Source organism: Petaurus breviceps, unplaced genomic scaffold (genome assembly GCF_028583685.1).
Source record: "Petaurus breviceps papuanus isolate PSGF00001 unplaced genomic scaffold, PetGlider_PUasm1.0 38, whole genome shotgun sequence".
Lineage (NCBI taxonomy): Eukaryota > Metazoa > Chordata > Mammalia > Diprotodontia > Petauridae > Petaurus > Petaurus breviceps.
In genome coordinates, this window is record NW_027186304.1 from 31788201 (window position 1) to 31797460 (window position 9260).

Here is a 9260-nt window from a genome sequence, read left to right on the forward strand (position 1 = left end):
TTCCTTCCTTCCTTCCTTCCTTCCTTCCTTCCTTCCTTCCTTCCTTCGTTCCATCTCTTTTAGTCCTCACAACAATCCTGGGAGATATGCTATTATTATCCCCATTTTAAAGATGAGGATACTGAGACTCAGAGCGGCTAAGTGCTCATGATCGCACAGCTACTTAGTGTCTGAAGCAGAGTAGGAACTCAAATCTTTCTGACTCCAAGTCCAAGACTTTGCCCATTATCCCACTTAACTATCTCTATAAAGAAAGTCAGTGTGGAATAGTAGGAAGGGTAGTAGACCTGGAGTCAGTAATATCCGGGTTCAAATCATGCCTCTGATACTTTGTAACCAGGGAAGATTAACTGTGTCTTACTTTCCTCATCTTTAAAATGAATAGCTGCTCTCAGTGACCTCTATGGTCCCTGATACCTCTAATCTGTGACCTTGTGGGCACTTAAATTAACAACTTCAAAGGACTGTTTTAAGGAAAGGTGCTTTCCAAATCTATTTTTAAAAAAAAATTATTTATTTATTTTTAGTTTTCACCATTCATTTCCACAAGATTTTGAGTTATAAATTTTCTCCCCATCTTTCCCTCACCCCCACCCCAAGATAGTGAGCCTAATGAATACCCCTTCCCTCAATCTGTTCTCTCTTATATCTTCCCCCATGTCCCCCCTAACTTTCTAGTAGGGCAAGATGGATTTCTATACCCCAGTACCTATATATTTTATTTCTCAGTTACATGTAAAAAATAATTTTTTTTAACATTTGTTTTTAAAACTTTGATTTCCAGATTCTTTCCCTTCTTCCCTCCTCATCTACCCCCAATGGGAAGATAAGCAATTCTATATAGGTTGTACATGTGTAGTTAACCAAAACATTTCCATAGTAGTTATATTGTGAAAGACTAACTATATTTCCCTCCATCCTATCCTGCCCCCCACTTATTCTATTTTCTACTTTGACCCTGTCCCTTTTCAAAAGTATGTGCTTCTAACTACCCTCTCCCCCAATCTGCCCTTCCTTCTATCATCCCCCCTCATCCCTTTCTCTGCTATTTTCCTGTAGGGTAAGATACCCAAATCGATACGTATGTTATTCCCTCCTTAAGCCAAATTCAATGAGCATAAGGTTGACCCATTCCCTTTCACCTTTCTGTTCTTCCTCTCCATTGTAACAGTTTTCTCTTGCCTCTTTTATATGAGATAATTTACCCTATTCTATCTCTTCCTTTCTCCTTCTCCCAACATATTCCTCTCTCACCTCTTAATTTTATGTTTTAGATATAATCCCTTCATATTCAATTGATCCTGTGCCTTCTGTCTGTGTATACATGTACACACATATACATACACTCACATATATATATTTATACACACATATACCCTCCTATACATACATATATATTCCCTTCAATTATCCTCATACTGAGAAAAGTCTAATGAGTTACAATGATCATTTTTCCATGTAGGAATGTAAATAGTTCAACTTTGATAAGTTCCTTATGATTTCTTTTCCCTGTTTACCTTCTCATGCTTCTCTTGCTTCTTATATTTGAAGTCAAATTTTCTGTCCAGCTCTGTTTTTTTCATCAAAAAATGCTTGAAAATCCTGTATTTCATTGAATAGCCATATTTTCCCCTGAAGCATTATACTTATTTTTGCTGGGTAGGTGATTTTTTGGTTTTAATCCTAGCTCCTTTGACCTCTGGAATATCATATTCCAAGCCCTTTGATCCCTTAATGTAGAAGCTGCTAGATCTTGTGTTATCCTGATTGTGTTTCCACAATACTCAAATTGTTTCTTCCTGACAGCTTGTAATATTTTCTCCTTGACCTGGGAACTCTGGAATTTGCCTATAATATTCCTAGGGGTTTTCTTTTTGGGATCTTTTTCAAGAAGTGATCTGTGAATTCTTTCAGTTTCTATTTAGCCCTCTTGTTCTAGAATATCGGGGCAATTTTGCTTGATAATTTCTTGAAAGATGATGTCTAGGCTCTTTTTTTTGATCATGACTTTGAGGTAGTATAATAATTTTTAAATGATCTCTCCTGGATCTATTTTCCAGGTCAATGATTTTTCCATGAGATATTTCACATTGCCTTTTATTTTTTCATTCATCTGAATTTGTTTTATAGCATCTTGATTTCTCATAAAGTCATTAGGCTCCATTTGCTCCAATCTACTTTTGAAAGAATTATTTTCTTCAGTGAGCTTTTGAAATTCTTTTTTGATCTGGCCAATTCTACTTTTTAAGGCATTCTTCTGCTCATTGGCTTTTTGGGTCTCTTTTGCCATTTGAGTTAGTCTATTTTGTAAGGTGTTATTTTCTTTGGTCAGGCTGTTGAGTCGTTTTTCATGATTTTCTTGTGTCATTCTCACTTCTTCCCAATTTTCCCTCTACTTCTCTTACTTGATTTTCAAAATCCTTCTTGAGCTCCTTCATGGCCTGCAACTAGTTGATAGTTTTCTTGGAACCTTTAGATGCAGGAGTTTTGACTTTGTTGTCTTTTTCTGGTTCAATGTTTTGATCCTCTTTGTCCCCCCAAAAGGCTTCTATAGTCTGATTGCACTTCCTCTGTTTGCTCATCTTGCTAGTCAATTACTAGACTTTTGAGCTCTCTTCCACAGTAGAACTCTGCTTCCAGAGTGGAGAGAGCTGTGTCCCAAATTGCTGAGGTTTTTGCAGCTGTTGTCAGAGCTCTTGTCAGAGGTCTGAGGTGGGTGCCCTCTCTACAGCCAACCCAAGCTCTGGCATACTGGCCATACACCCCAGGACCACCACCCTAAATCACTCTGTGACCCAGATCCAAGCAGGTCAAAACAAGAGAGTTTACCCTTTGAATGATCTCTTGCTCCCCCTGTGATCTGCAGGCCAGGAGCTCTGAAGGCAGCCATGTGGCAGCAGCTGCAGCTACCCTGCTGCTGCTCACCTCTCACCCTGAGGACAGGGGCCGGACCATTCCAACAGAGTTTCCTACTGACTTTTTACTTTCTCTTTGGCTTTTATGGGTTGAGAAATCTGGAAACAGCTACAGCTGCTGGTGATTTACTGTCCTGAAATCTGTTTAGGCTGGTCTGGGCTGCTGGTTGGTGCTGCCCTGTGTCTGGACAAGGGTGGCTCATGCAGGACTACACTTGGCTCCCAGCATGGTGCCATAGACCCTTCCTGTCAGCCTGCCAGACTGTCTTCTGTAGGAGATTTGTTTTTCTCTGTCACTTTGTCAGTTCTGTAGCTCTAAAATTTGTTTAGAGGGGTGGCCAGGTGGCACAGTAAGTATGAGTGCTGGCCCCAGTGTCAGGAGACCCGGGATTGGTTCCAGCCTCAGATACTTGGCACCCACACAAAGTAACTGGCCGTGTAACCTTGAGCAAGTTACTTAACCCCAATTGCTTAAAAAAATGTGTTTAGAGTCTTATTTCACAGGTATTGGAGGTGGTTAGAGTGGGAGCTGAAGCAAGTTCCTACTTTTACTCCGACATCTTGGCTCCACCCCCCCTTTCCAAATCTTAAAACACTGCACACAGGAACGTGAGTTTTGACGATAACATTAGAACAACAAAAATGATTCCTTATGTTTGTATAATGCTTTGAAGGACACAAACTGTCTTTTTTGTATTTTCTCATTTTATCCTTTCAATTATGCATTGGTTGTCCCCATTTTATAGTTGAGGAGTCTGAGATACTGAGAGATTAAATGAATCACTCTAAATCATGTAGCTAGAAAGGAGTAAAGTAGCATTAGGACTCTGACTTGTTTGTTCTGCGTTGGCGTCCAAGCCCAGAACTTTGTCTATTCCACTGATGCTGCATTGAGCCCATGATGATCATGAAGGTGATAGGGGAATTTTATTTTGAGAAAATGCTTACTCCTATTTTATTTCTTTTATTTAAGTGCCTTTAGTTTAAGGACTCAAAGATAATAGGCTTAAAAGTCTTATTATCATCCAATTTAGGGTTGAAGAAAAAACAAAGGCATCTAAAAGGATGTGAATTGACCTGTTCTAGTTGCGAGAACAACCTCCCATAGCTCCCATTCTACTGCAATTGTCTATCAGAGACATGGTTCCTGTCTTTTTCTTAGTTTCATATATTTATAGTTCTGTCTGCCTTTAATATTTCTTGTGAGCAATTGTATTTATTTGAGTAATAATATTACTGAACTCTATGAATGCATTTACATAATTAGGGTCTAATGGGAACAAGCACAAATTTAATGTGAATCTTAGTCCTTAAGTGTTTTTCAATTTACTGATTAATATCGTCCCCTCGAGTAGAACTTTGTTTGCCACAACCTGTTAGGGGGCCTCTTTTTGAGAGCATTCCATAGCTCGAATGATATAATTTTTGGTTCTGGAGACTAAAGAGGAATAAATAAGTAATTCTATTTAAAGCTGTTTCCCAAATTGAATGAGATAGAAGTTCAGGCTTATGAACTTATGAAATCTTACAGTTTTCTACATCAGTATCCACATGAAGGAAGCCAAGCTTGTCAATTTTACCTTTAGGGCCATCCATTAGCCTCCCTCAGTCTAATTATCTATTTTGTCTCTATTTCTTCCATTCCCTTTAGGCAAACCTTGCTACCTCCTTTGTCAGATTCTACCACTTTCATCCCTGTACTTATTCTCAAACTGCTTCCTGTAACTGTAGTATGTTCTAAATACTCTGCCTCTTGAAATTCTGATTTAGTGGAATGAGCTAGTAACATTTATTATCTACCTAACTTTGAGGTCACCCTGATTATTTATATAATTTTACTCCCTTCCCCCTTTTAGTTCAGAAATGAGGAGGAGCCAAGTGGGGCAGGGGATGTTGGAGGAAGAGAGGAAAGAGTCATTATATGACTCCCAGTGTTACTGCTGACATGGTGAACCAGAAGCAGCAGGGATCTCCGGGAGAAACGTTACTCTCTCATGCTTTGTTTGGACGTCTTGATCAGAGCAGTCGAAAGTGTTGCTTCCTGTCTTTAGCGCACTTTCTATAACAATAACTTGCATTCATGTAATGCTTTATGGTTACAAAGCAATTTTATTTTGAGCAAATGGAACCAGTTATGGCTCTTTAACTGATTTTACCAAGTGTTCTGAGTAGTCTGTCTCTGGATTGTTTTGGAAACAAAGGGAGAAAAAAAACGCCACTTTTCATCTTCTCTTTCAATTCTCCAGTGTGTCTTGACATAATCCTTAAAAATGGGAGGTTTAGTAACAGGTTTAATGTGCTGTTCTTGGGGAAAAATTATGCCAGTATGATAATGAGGACCATAACCTCTCTACATGAGAATTCAGGTGGTATTTACAGGCCCCTGGGTCTATTTGTGGCAGTAGAAATACAGTAAAGCCCTCACAGGAAGGCTGTGCTCTGCTTATCTTTCAACCGAGGTAAAGTACTTTTGGGGCACTGAGGTATTGTTCAGATGCCTGAAATAGTTACTGCAGTTTTCAAAGGTGCCTGACTTATGATCCATGAGTAAAATAGGCCCTGAGAGAAGCTGGCTCAAAAATGAGTAACATGAATTACATAATAAACTTCCCTTCAGCTTTACATGGGGAAGTGGTTTGGTACAAAATTAATTTAATCCTCTCTGTAGTTAGGCCTTTAAATCCTTCTGAGCACAGCACTTTTCTGGATATTTATGTTTGCCAAAAGCAGATGGTTAAGTTAATTCCTTGCTCCATAACAGATTTTTTTTTTGGGGGGGGGAATATTGTGTGTGTGTGTTTGTTTGTGTGTGTGTGTGTATGTGTAAGGAATTCATGACAAAGGAGATGCTTTTATCTCAAAAGGTTGAATAACAAAATGTGCTAAGTAAAAACAGTGGATGATGAATATGTAGGTATGAAAAAGCACCATACAAATCTCATAAGTAAATATGTTTGCCAGAGGTATATAGGCTTAGTTCTGTAGAAAAGAGTCAGGCCTAACTTTTCTAAGAGTTCTCACAAAAGCCAGAGGCAATTTATCCACTAACCTCTGTTTCTCTCAAGTATTTGATATATTCTTCTAGCTTAGGTGCTGTAAAGTTAAGTACGCACTGAATAATTAAATGGAGCGGTAATGGAAAATTCCTGACATCATCACTAGTGTTCTCTAGTGTTTAGATTTTGGACTGGAAGTTGGGAATCTTATGCTTTTCCTTTTTCCAATAAAGTTGGAAATTGGGAGGGTTAAACAAATTGAGGATCTGCCTAGGGTATAGCTGGGGGAGGGAGAAGGGATGTGTGATTGGAGACCCAGTAAAGGGAATGTCTAATACTATTTTTTATGAATGCACATAATTTTATGTCATGGGAATTCAAGCACAATATGCTATGATCCTGAATGGATGAGCATGTAGAGCACAGAATTTTTTTGTTTTTATTTGCTTTTTTTGGAGGGGGGAAGGTAGGGCAATGGGGGTTAAATGACTTGCCCAAAGTCACATGGCTGGTTTTTGTGTTAAGTGTCTGAGGTTGGATTTGAACTAAGGTCCTCCTGACTCCAGGGCCAGTGCTCTATTCACTGTGCCACCTAGCCACCCTGAGCACAGAATTCTTATCTTAAAGACCAAGGGCAGGGGCAAAAATTCTTGTCCACAAATTGCAGATCACAGAGTCTAGCAAGTGAATGACCAGCTCCAGGTAATCAGTAGATACTGTTGATTTTTTTTGGTTTTGTACTCACCCTTTATATGTAACCTATTTAAAACCTAGGGTTCTTTATACCAACTTTTACTTGTGCTTTAGTAGGTTGGGTCTCCAAATTGCTCCTGCCTATGTCCTCCCCTTAGAGTTCCTAGAGATACTTCTGAGGGGATTGGGATATCTTTCTAATTTTATGAGTTCAAGCTTCAAATCATATCTATTTGCTCCAATATCAATCTCTAGTTACAGTTAGTATCTCCCCTATATTATTATTATTTTTAATTTTTTGGTCTTTATTAATTTGTTTACTTTTAGTTTACAAGATTCATTACCACAATTCCTTGAGTTTCAAATTTTCACTCCCCTCCCCTCCCCCCCCCATGGCGGCATAGAATCAAGTATAGTATCTGCAAAAACTTTCACATTAGGCATTAGTCAGGTTATAAAGAAGGATAGTATCAGATGGAATGAAGAATGGGAAAGAGGAAACAAAACCAACCAAGAAAAAGAAAAAGGGCAGATAGTTTGCTTCAATCTGGGTTCAAACACAGTTCTTTCTAGTTCTTTCCCTGGATGTAGATATATCTCTCCATTATATGTCTTTTGGGGTTGACATGTCTCTGGATTGCTGAAAAGAGTCCAGTTTATCAAAGTTGGTCGTCACACATACGTTGTGTCTCCCCTATATTATTGACCCAGTAATTAACACGCCCACATAATTTAAATGATTAACATCAATTAGATTTTACAAAGGAATATTTTCCAAGAAGATATGTCAAGAATCAAAACGCAAAAACATGTCCCCTGAACCAAGAGCTTTCTGAATCCTATACCACCTTATTTCCTGGGAAAAGTAGGCTCAAACTGAAAAAGTTGCTACAAAGCATTCACTCCACCAAGTTCCCTTTGGAATAACTGTTGGATAAGTTGTTTTCTTGTTGCTGGACATGCTCTTTCAGGTGTCTTGCTGGCTAGCTGCTGTGCTAGGTTAAGCCGGTTGCTCCTGGGGATGTGGTGTTCTTCACTGGGCGTGGCAGACTCCTGTTTCTAGGTTCTTGATGACTCTAAGAGATGGAGTGGTGAAGAAAGTTTGGAGAGTCAGGATGAGGCCCAGAGAGGAACTGATGGAATCCCAATAAAGCTGCCCCAGCCCCAATATTCTAACTTTATTATAGGCCTGGCCCCATTAAACAGCAGGCCCACTGTACCTACCTAGGGGCCCCCCCCCCGACAATGTGACAACGTCCTGATTTCTTCATATATGCCTCACTGCTCACTGGAACAACAGGTGTGTCCCTGAACTCTTAGTTCCTACAGAAATGGCAGGTGTGTCCATGTGATGGGAAGCTAACTACTGCCTCTACTTAGTCATGACCAGAATGTTTAACCACCGAACCATAGATGGGGCCCCTCCTCCATTACCTAATCCCTTAACAAACTCCTCCTGCCTGTTAAATATTAATCATATTCCTCCATTCTATGTAAATTTTGATTATGTAATTGTATCTTTACCCTATAAAAATCCATCTTGCTTTCTCTGAAGTTCCTCTTGAAACTTAGCCTGCTTCATGAGAGGCGTCCATCTCAATAAATGCCTGTACTTGGATTAGAGGTGGTCTGACTGAATTCTTTGAGATGATTCCACCACAACACATCATGAAACCACAACAGTTTTTGGGTGGGCAGAGCCCCCACCATAGCAGTTTTTGGCATCCCTGGATTTAAACTGCAATAGAATGAAGACAGGGATTATTTGGGCACTTTTCTTAAAATGGAGATTCTGGGACAGATCCACTAATCAGAATAAAGGGCTACTGGAATGGAGTGTACTTTTAGGGTAAGGAAACCACAGGAATAGAGTGAATTTCCAGTATGAGAAATCTGTTCTGGCATGGTAAAGAAGGTACAGAGAATTAGGAGTATAGCTCAGAGAACAATGTCTTTACCTAAACAGAGCCTAGGGGAGGGAAGAGAGGGAGAGACAGAGAGAGACAGAGAGACACAGAGAGAGAGAGAGACAGAGAGAGAAAACGATCCAGTTTGGTTTGTTGAAGCTTCTTTTTTTTTAATGCAAAGTCAGTTCTGGATCAGCAGCTAATCAAAAGACCTTTACCATGTATAAAGCAGACAAAGCAATTACTGAATACCAACACAAAACTTTGAGGGGGATAGCTAGACTCCTTCACTCCACAACATCATGAATTACAGAAGAGGCAAGGTCACCTGACTTCTATATAGGGTATCGCATCAGGCCAAAAATGCTCTTAAGGACTAGGATCTCTTTGGCCATTTCCCCATTACATGTATCTCACATAATATTCTTTATACCTAGAAACCAAAACATTCTGGAACTGAGAGGGACCTTAGAAATAATTTAGTTCAATGCTGTAATTTTATTTATTTATATTTTTTTTGGAGGGGGGAAGACAAGGCATTTGCGGTTAAGGGACTTGGCTAAGGTCACACAGCTAGTAATTGTGTCAAGTGTATGAGGCCATATTTGAACTCAGGTCCTCCTGACTCCAGGGCTGGTGCTCTATTCACTGTGCCACCTAGCTGTCCCCATTGCTGTCATTTTATAAATGAGAAATACAAGACCCAGGGAAACAAAGTGATTTACTACACTAGTTAGTTACAAATCTAG